This window comes from Corella eumyota, chromosome 6, assembly GCF_963082875.1.
Source record: "Corella eumyota chromosome 6, kaCorEumy4.1, whole genome shotgun sequence".
Lineage (NCBI taxonomy): Eukaryota > Metazoa > Chordata > Ascidiacea > Phlebobranchia > Corellidae > Corella > Corella eumyota.
The window spans coordinates 1,614,247-1,625,589 of NC_137495.1; positions in this window are offsets into that span (position 1 = coordinate 1,614,247).

Here is an 11,343-nt window from a genome sequence, read left to right on the forward strand (position 1 = left end):
TGTAGCTATTGTGGAGGCCACAGCAAAACCGAGTACTGGAGGTGCTAAAAATGATAAACCAACAGCTACACCTGCTCCCAAAACGGTAGCAGTACCAACAGCTCCTCTTTTGACATTTTTAATTAAATATTTTTCTTGATTCCTTATTAGCTCGTAAATTTGAACAGCCTTCGTCGCAAATTTGTCGCAAAGTTCTCGTTTACGAATGACGGAGGTTTGTAGGCTATTAATTTTTCCAATACTTTCATTGGAAATTAAGTTGATTTTTTCAGGTAAAACTGTTTCTCTTGTGAAGCCGCTGCACTCCTGTAAATATTATCATTTTAAAATAATAGTCAACAACGCAGCCTCTCCATTTTACTACCCTTTTATGCCAATAAATCTAAAAATTATCGTTATCAAATTATACGTTCCGGCAGTAGGGTAAAATTACTTACGTCGTTTATTTTTGTTTGAAATTCTTTAACAATCTCGTTGAATTTTAAATTTACTTCAAAATTCTCCTGCAAGTAATAAATGGTTGTTTAAAATAAACAATATTGGTTAACGTTGCTTTTGCCAATAAGCATTCTAACCTTTTTTTAAATGACTACATCATTAGAAATAAAACGTTAATAACTTTACTTACTCTTTTTTCTTCTTGTAATTTATCTATTTTTTGCGACAACTTTAATTCAAATTCTTTAAATAGAATCTCATCTGTTTCGGATTCTGACAGCTTTTTAAATTTTTCAATGGCTTGCTTTTTGGCATCACAATAAACATTATGATCCGGGGGTTTTTCACACTTGAATAAAATATTTTAATTTAATATTAATTAAAGGAAATGCAGCTACAGCATTTGCAAATATACGGTATTTATGTTTAAAAAAAACATTGTAAACTATCTCTAACCAGAAAAGGGCAAAGTTTTCTATAGGTTTCCAAAGCGGTATACATGTTCTCATTCCAATTTAATCGCGATCGTATCTGTGTTAAAATATTAACAAAATAAAAACTATATAAACACGGTGATCTTTCATGTTTGGTTAGTTTCAAAGATTGTTTAGTAAACACTGCAAGTTAGCAATATCTAACCTCTTCTGGCTTTTTAGCGTATCCTAATTCTCCTTTTTTAAACTTTAAGATAAAGGACTCGATGTATTCTTTATATTCTGAGCATGTCAGAGCCATGTTTTTGACCTTCTTTAAGGGCAAATTCTCCTTAGTAAAAAAGTGATAAAATAATTGGTCGACATGTCCCAAAAATTTCTTGTCGATATCTAAACAAAAATTATTTTTAAAATCCAACCAAATAATAAGTTTAATTAACTCTCCGCTTAAATTGTTATACAACTAAGAATATAAACCCACCCTGCATTTTAATGTTGTCACTCTCGCGATCAGCTACTTGACCATGTGGCCTTGGTAACAAGCAGCCCAGGCTAGTCGTAAAACAAGATTTAAGTTCGATATCTTCACTTTCTAGCATCATGTTAAAAAACTCATCCCAGTCTTTGATTCCACATTTGCTTGGAGGTGTAAAATCGCGAACCAAATACATAATTGTCTTTAACAAAATAAGATAATTAATTATAAGCTTTAAATTTTTATTAAACTATTATCAAGGGTGACAAAAACTGGTCCGGATTTTAGTGTTAGAAATCTTTTGTTCCAAAAATTACAGTGGAATCTGACAATATAAGGTTATTATTGACCTTTTGAAACTGTCTGGTCATCAATTAATTAAAAGCTGTCAAAATCAAATCCGCTACCTTGCGATGGTCTTAATAGTCACATTACTTTACAAGGGATAGCATCTTCTTACTGAGTAATATTAAGTTGACACACGGACTCTGTTAGTTTAAACACTCATTTGTGTATCATACACAAACAATACAAAACACAAAGTATACCTGATCTATTGCTTGGTTAACAGAATCCCCATTTACTTCATTTAAAAGCTGTGTAAGTTGCTGTTTGAGATTATAAATAAAATTTAGTTACTAACTTATAATTTATAATTTAAAAACAGTTAAATATAATTTTTGAATAATATTTGGTGTACTATTATCTATTTACCCTAATAAAATCAATGTTTTGGCCGTTGATTTTTTGGGCGCAATTCAAAATAAAATACGAGCTCAACAATAAACTAAAGGCATTAAGTAAAAGTTGTTCTTCCTTTTCATCTGCATTATTTAATGAACCCCTAGTATCAACTAGAAAAACTGCAACCTTAAAAAAAAATAAAAAAATGTTTGTTTCCAAAAGTAATGTCAATACTTTGACATCAAATATTAACAAATAACCTTTAAATTGTATTATTTAATACAAATTTTTAATAAAAAAATTAAAGTGATAAATAATATTTTAAGGTATACCTTACATTCTGGTTTATACTTATTAAAAACAATAAAAAACTCCTAAAAATATGTTTACCTTTAGATCTGGAATAATAATCGGTTTATTCAGCATCCAAATACCTTTTGTTTGAGCTTCTATACCACATGAAGTTTTAAATGGCCTTTCAAGTTCTTCGGACTGCGGTTCGGTCCAGTTATTTGCCTATAATGCATTTTTTAATTTTAAATAAAAATGTTATTATAACATAATCTTACTTCGTAGTGTTATAACTACTATTGTTTTAAAATATTAAGTAAGTCTTACTTTATTTTTCTCTATAAATCTCACAAAAAGATTAAGTAGAAAAGATTTTCCAAATCTGTATTCCCCAGCAATGGAGAAAACGGCTACAAAATAATCTTTAATTTCTTCGTCTGATAGAATGTCAATAAAATTATTTTTAACAAATTCGAGATGAAATGAGTCGTTTTCGCCGTTAATAACTTCAACAATTTGTTTGGCTGTGCCTTTAAAGCTCAAATCTAAATACGTAAATTATTTTTTAAATCAGACTTATTTAACATTGGTCGTAGAAAATCTAAAATTACTATTTTTCAAATATAAAGCGATTTTATAAAATATTAACGTATACCTTCAATAAAAAAATCAACATCATTTTTATTAAGTTTAGGTCGGGTGATAACTATCTTCTGATCTTTAGCCTGATAACCCTAAAATAACAAATTTTTTGATAATTTCGTGAAAAAACATTTACAAACCAATTTACAAAAAAAGATTTTTAAATATTAAAGCAATGTTAACAGTAATTTTTCAAGTCAAAAAAGTTAAAAGCTAGAAACTCAGCTACATACATAATAGACTATTTTATTTTTGTTTATTAATTATATTTGACGATTTAAATATTATATACCTGATTTAAATCGATCAATGGTTCATCGTCTGAAAAATTTAAGGTCTCCTCATTCGCCATGGTAAGTTACTAAATGACTAATAAATAAACTCTTTTCTAACTTTAAAAACAAAATGTCTAAATTAGTTTTAAATCGTATTTATATTTTAACTTAACTTTATTCCAATTTTTTTGTGCAATACAACAAAAACTTGAACTAAATCATATTGGTTCAAAATAAAATCGGTTAGTTTTCTGATACTATTCACGCATAAAGTGTAAATCATTAATTTTATTGCCTGTATCGAAGGTTATGGCGTTGAGTAAACATTTAACACGGGCATTTAAAACAAACACATTAAGAATTTTTCCTCGTGCAGCACAACGAAGTCAGTTTTGTTGTTGTATTAAATACTGTTTCATGTCTGTTTTACTCAAATGCCACCGTAGCCAACTTCTTATTAGAATAATGTCAATGCGCAAATATTATCACTTATTTGCTTAATATTTCACCTTTATTAAGAGCAAGCAAATTAAGAGGAAACTTACATTTACATCCATGTTAAACATTTGGTACCTTTTTTAATCTCTTTATGACGCTTAAAACTTAACAATAGTCTGTTTACTGCATAAAAAAATCGGCCATTACTAACCAGTAATTAAGATTTACGGTTTACAAAGTTTTTAAGCAGCATAAAGTGGCAAGAACTGAGTGATTTTGTTAAAGCGCAGAGGTTTTTTAGGCTAGGTTAAGCTTGCTGTGCTTTTTGAAGCATATTTGAGCCTATTTTAAACTCAAAATTACCGTTATTTAATGTTATCTTGCATTTGGCGGATAAATTCACTTTGATTAACAATATTTACACATTTATGTTGCCAATCTGGCAATTTGTAAAGCAACACACTGTTTATTTCTACAGGCTAGCATTAAAAATACATAAAAACTAAACAGTTAAAAAGCGTGAATACAGAAAATAATTTTGCTTTAAGGCAAACTAATTAGTGGCAATTTTAAAAAGAAACTGAACTTACAAGATGAGCATTTTTGAAATTTTAGTAGCGTTGCCCAAAGTAATAGTACAAAAAATAGTAACTACTAAAGAGAGCTGGTTTGCGAAATTATAAACGTTATTAATATTTACCTAAATAGTCATCTAATGGGGCTATTAGTAGCTTAAAATTTTTGATTTATTTAACCAAATCAAAATTAACAAATATTATGTTAACACTACTAGCCGATAGCCCGGACAGTCGGCATATAACTTGTCACAACTCGCAGCGAATATGTGCCCTCAATAATATACAAGCGCTCTACAAATGGCGATTTTATCTGTTTTTTTGCCTTTTTTAGGCTATTATACATTGTCTTATTAACTGTAGGTTTTAATGAACATTACTCGTCATTAAGAAGAAGGGCGAGGTCACTAAAATTCTGTTGAGAATCTCCGTCAAAGCCTGGTTCTAACTCTGCGTTTCGGTCTTCGTCTTCTTGCCGGTCTCTTTCCTGTTTCAAAATGTTTGCTACCATGGTAATTTTTGAATCAGTTTTCGATTTGACAAGAAAGTTTAACATAGACTTTTTGTCGTCGACTGCGCCATTAATTAATATTGGGCCTGCAACAACTTTTGCTGCAGAAAGAACGGCAAAGTCTTTTTTGTGCCCTTTTTCAAGTAAATCGACCACTCCAAAAACACCAAACACAGCAACGGCAGCTGTTATGACGCCTGCCCCAACAGAACCTGCGATAACTAGCTCTGTAGCTAATGAAGAGGCTACGGCAATACCGAGTACAGGAGGAGCTAGGAATGATAACCCAATAGCCAAACCTCCAACTAAAACCGCAGCAGTACCAATACCCGCTCTCTTTAGATTTTTTATAATCTTTTTTTCCTTTTCTCTAATTCTCTGATAAATTTGATCAGCTTTTACCACAAATTCATTTCGGTATTTTTCTCTTTGGAGAACCGGAATGTTGTTGTTAATTTTTCTAAATCCTTCATCAACAAATTCCCTTGTTTTTTTAATCAAAACACTTTCTCCTGTTATGTTACCACATTCCTGTTTAGAATCAGTAAACAAAAACATTTATTCGAAAATTAGAAGTCGAAATATACCGGCTAAATATTTTATCTGTTATCTTAAAGGGCCTGCGACATGCTTGTTGCGTTTTTAATTTAAGTAATATTTTTAAACCTGGAAATTTTAACCACATTTTTCCTAAATTTTAAAATTAAAAAAAAAAGTTATTTATTGAGGAACGTAGACAATGCAACAAACCCGCAAAACGAAGTAAAAAGTTAATCTTGATTATAATTTTCTACCGGCTCTGCGTTTTATTATTTCGCCTTAGCGACATTTTTAGACTAAAAAGTATTTTAACATATGTCGAATGACATTTTTTATGTCAGATTGTAAATTAATTACCCAGTATGCTTGTAATTTAACACAAGCTTCAATGGACAGTGGTTAAAGGTGGAACATGGCATTTAAGGCCCCAGCTTATATAATACAAGCAAAAGCAACTTTTGGTACGAAAATTAGTTAAAACAGCTTCTATAATTTAATAAAATAGTTAATAAAAACATTTTTTAAATGAAGGCTACATGTAACATTGCGGTTGTGCTTTAGCTGCATAAAATTGTTTTTTTTTTTGCAAAAACACAAAACGTATTTATTTTACGTTGCTACAACTTAAAAATGTTTTACGTGGCCAAGATAGTATTATTAGCATTGTGGTTCAAGCAAACAAAAATAGATTAAAACCGTTTAAGGTTTCGATACGTTCCTGGCACGGGTAAAAAACAAACAAATTATGCAAATACAACTCTACTTCCTAAAAACGTTGTGAAGGACAAAGTCGTCAAGGCTAATACGGTTTGCAAAATTAACAAAGCACTTTTTTCGGGTTATAATTAGTCGAACACTGAATAGTAACCAGCTTCATTAAAAAAACATCTGTTTACGTCCAAAGAAACAATAACGAACTATATGAAAACTAAGTTCTTATTTTTAAATATATAACATGAGATGATTTATAGATAATTTATTAATTACTAGTTACTAATGTAGGCTATATTTTTTGCCAAAACCAGATTTAATCACAAAAAAAAACTAAGATTTACTTTTCAAATAAAATTAACACAATATTTAAACATTAAATGATGACTTGCATTGCTAGCAGAAGACCGTCGTGCATGATTAATTTATTAAATCTCATTATGACGCGTAAAACTTAACAATATGCTGTTTATTGCATAAAAAAATCCATGTTATCTTACTAATAGTTAACTCAATTAGTAGTTAGCTAAAAGTGATCAGCGTAGCTAAAAGTAATAGAAAACATCTTATTTTTTATCTAAAAAAACACGAAGAATTAATGATTGACTCAATGATTTTTATAGTTTACGACATAAAAATAACAATTTAAAATGTACAAAATCATTTTAATTTTTTTTTGCAGTAAAGCACTCAGTAGGAAAACACATAACACTTAATTATCTTTTATAACCTAATCATCGAAAAGTGGGGCTTGGTCGCAGTCGTCGTCTGTCGATTTAGAAACTTTAAATTCAAGAAGTGGAATTTCTTGTCGGTCCTTTACTTGTTCCAAAATTTTTGTTACAGTGCACATTTTTGAATCCGTCTCAACAATAAAATTTATCAATGATGTTTTGTCAGTCACTGTACCATTATTTACTATAGGACACGTGACAACTTTAGCTGCGGAAAGAAGCGCAAAGTCAATTTTGAAATCTTATTATGACTCGTAAAACGTAACAATAAGTCAGTCTTAACTTAAAAATATTGACCATTACTTACAAACATTCAATACTTTCACAAAGTTTTAAAGTAGCTCAGAAGGTAACAGTTAAGTTAGTTACTTTAAGTGTAGCGATTTTAGGCTAGCTTGAGCCTACTGTGCTTACAGCATATTTAAGCCTATTTTGCAGCAAAAATTACCATATTTTACCTGGCCTGTTGGCAGTTAAAGAAATTCTAGTTAAATAACACATTAACTTACATGTTGGCCGTTCAGGCAAATCTGTTTAACAACACACTGTTTATTTCTACAGGCTAGCATTAAAATTACATAAAAAACTAAACAGTTATACCGCGTAAATACATCGAATGGTTTTACTAGATAACTTGCTAGTGGCTGACAATTTTAAAAGAAATTGTACTTACGAAATCAGTTTGCATTTTGAAATTTTAGATACAATTCGCAAAGTAGTTTTATAAAAAGAATGGTACATAATAAAGAAAGATAATTGCTTTTTTAATATTTACAAAACTAAGTTATTATTGGGAATTGAGTAAATCAAATTGTTTGATTAAATCAAAAAAATCATAATATACAAATAGCAATACACAGCGACGGTAGCTGTTATGATAAGTATCCCAACTGTGAAACCACTTTACTAAAAGCACAAACGATTTATATAGTAAAATGGTATTGGGTCATATGTTTGTTATTGAATATAAAATTTTTTTTTATTTAATTCGGTTTTACGCGCATTAATGACAGACTGTAAATAATATATACAATAAATATTACAAAATCGACGGGAAAAATGACAAAATCAATTTAATGATTTAAAACATGTCCAGTATTATTGTTTATATAAAGATTTTATAGTACATTATGGCATGGTCACTATAGTGTATATTAGTATATAGTTAGTCGTTAATAAGAGGAGCTTGGTCACTAGAAGAAGGTTCAGAAAGGTCACTAGAGTCAGGTTGTGGTTCAGCGATTGGTTTTTCATGTTGATTACTTTCTTTGATTAATATTTTTGTCACCTTGCTAATTTTTGAATCTGTTATTGTTGTGACAAGATATTTTCCGATTTTCTGATCTTTAACCGTAGCGTTGGCCAATACTGGAATAGCCAGTACTTTCGTTGCAGAAAGAACAGCAAATGCAGGTTTGCGATTTTTTTCAAGTAAGTCAACCACTCCAAAAACACCAAACACAGCTATAGCAGCGGTTAGCATACCAACCGTAATAGAACCTGCAATAACTAGCTCTGTAGCTACTGCGGAGGCAAAAGCAAAGCCAAATATTGGAGGTGCTAAAAATGACAAACCTACAGTCAAACCCACGCCTAACGTTGCAGCACTCCCAACCACAGCTCTTTTAACAGTTGTTATAATGTTATTTTCTTTACCCCTTATTCTTTCATAAATCATTTGAGCCTCAGCAACGAAGTTGTTTCGATATTTTGCTCTAAGCCTTACAGGAATGTTGGCATTAATCTTATTAAAACTTTCGTTGACAAATCGAATTGTGTTCTCTAGTAAAACATGCTGTCTAGTTATACCGCTGCATTTCTGTTGACAAAAAGAGTTTTTATATTTAACTTATAAAACTTTTTTTTGGAATAAATGTTTTAATAATTTACTTTAAACTGTTTCGAACTGTGGGGTTAAGTAAAATTCAATTTTATTTCCTAAAAAAATACAACTCACTTTATCCATGTTTAATCTAAATTCTTCTACAACTCTCTTAAATTCTTTCTGGGCAAAATAATCTACCTGAATAATAAAAAAAATACAATTTAAATGTGATTTATAGTTTACCAAGGTTATAATGTTTCTATATTAAAAAAAAAATAGTTTTAAAAATTCAAATTTTAAATCAAGAACATTCGCTGCTTACTTCTTCGCCACTCATTAGCTCATTTAATTTTTCGAACAATGTTGCTTGAAATTCCACAAATAGTTTTTCATCCAAATCTGTTGTCTTCTTGATTTCATTAAAATCTTTAACAGCTTGTGCATAGGCAGCCTTTCGACAATCACCGACTGTTAATGTCCCTGTCTGTACGCAAATTAGTTTTACAAAAAAGTAATAAGGTCTTTAGGTTTAAAGCCAGACAAGTAATATAACCTGTAGATTAGAGCAATTCTTTTTATATAAATCGGTAGCCTCACGCAGTTTTCCATTCCACTTTGACCGCGTACGAATCTGTATTTACCACAATATAGTTTGTTTGAACAATTAAGGTTAATTTATTTAACTCTTTAAATTAAATAGGCTTTTAGTTATGAATATTTATTAATAGTTTAGAATTAGTAAATGGTAAAGAAACTTAAAGCTACATGGTTAAATTTGTTTGTTAAATAAACATCAAGAGAAAATAACACTTTTTTGTTTAAAAATCGTAGTCTTACCTCTTCTGAACTTTTAGCATATTCAAGTTCCCCCTTTTTAAACTTCTTAATATGGGACTGGACATTTTCTTTGTATTCTTGGCATGTCAAAACCATATTTTCGATTTTCTTTAAAGGCAAATTTTCTTCAGCCGAAATGTGAGTAAATAACTGACTAACAGGCGTCAGAAATTCGGTTCGGAAATCTCAAGAAATAAAATGAAGGCTTACTTATAACATTGAAACCGACTACACCAAAATAACTTTTGGTATATTTTGCTTGGTATTTAATTTTTTAACTGCTTGCTACTATAAAAATTATGTAATAGCATTTTATATGCAAAATTACGTTAAAGAAAATTGAGAAGAGCGTAACTTAAAAAAAGCAAGTGGGTAAATGCAAAAAGTACATTATACAAATAAAAATACGTTGCCGTACAGGTATGTTTATGACTTGTTGGTTATTTGCTAATTAGATGTTATATAAGTGAACTCAATAGCTACCTAAAAACCTTTTGACAGCAAGGAAAATTGTACAAACAACCCACAAAATATTTACCAATTTTTAACTCTGTGTAACGGTAAAGTTTATTTCCTTGCCCTTGAATATTGAAAACGCTTACCTTTCATTGTATTACTGTTGGTTTTCGACTCGGCTACCTTATGGCCCGGGTGAGGTAATAAACAACATAGATTTGTAGTAAAACAAGAATTTAATTCGGCGTTTGTTTTTAATAATTCATCCAAGAAGCGTTTACCATTTTTGATTCCACTCTCTTCTGGGTTTCGATAATCACGTACCAAATACAATATTGACTTTAAAAATAACATTTGTTACTACAGTTAGTAATTTGCCCATATTTAATTAGGTTAAATGATATTCGATAAAAAGATGCTATACGAAATTTTCTCCTTTTAAATATTTGCAAATCAAATAGGTAAAAACATTACCTGGTCTATTGTTTGGTAGTCATCTAATCCTTTTACTTCATGTAAAAGTTGAGTTAATTGCTGTGCAAATATATTAGTTTAGAAGGTCACATATTCTATGACAAGATTTTATTCAAGTCAAGTTTAATTAGGCGTTTAATTTAAACCTACCTTAACGAAACTGATGCTAAGGTCGTTAATATTATGACCACAATTAAAAATAAAAAATGAGCTCATCAACAAACTAAAAGCATTGATTAAAAGCGTTTCTTCAGTTGACTTTTCATTATCAAAAGCACCTTGAGCATCAATAAGAAAAACTGCAACCTTTAAAAATACAATTAAAAAGTAAACTCATTAAGTTTCTTTATTAGCAAAAACAAAGCTTAAAATTACAATTGTAGAATGCTTTTTTGCGTAGAACTTTTAACTGTTGGTAATAACAAAATACGTCTATTTAATAATTAACATTTTTACCATTTTATTTTCTAACCTTTGCGTTATTTTTTGAATATATCAGTGGTTCATTCAGCATCCAAATTCCTTTTGTTTTACCTGCATTGCCAAAAGAAGTTTCAAAAACTCGTTCTAGTTCCTCATCTGCCGGTCCAGTCCAATTATCTGCCTATGTTATCAATTTTTATTTAAAAATTATTTTTTTAAATAATAAACGGGCTCCACAATACATTATAAGTTAACCTCACCCCATGTTTCTCCAAAAACCTTATAAAAAGATTGAGTAAACAGGATTTTCCCAATCTGTATTCTCCGTTAATACAAAAGATAGCTACAGGATAATCTTTAATTTCTTCGTTTGACAGAATATCAACGAAAGTATTCCCAACAAATTCGAGATGAAATGATTCATTTTTATCGTAAACAACTTCAATTATTTGTTTGGCTGTGCGAGCAAAATATATATCCTGACTGTCTTGTAGTAATTGAAAAGGCGTAACTTCTACAAAAACATTTGTTATTTGTTAACACTTGTTTTTAAATGTAAGGGACGTACAAATCTGGCGTA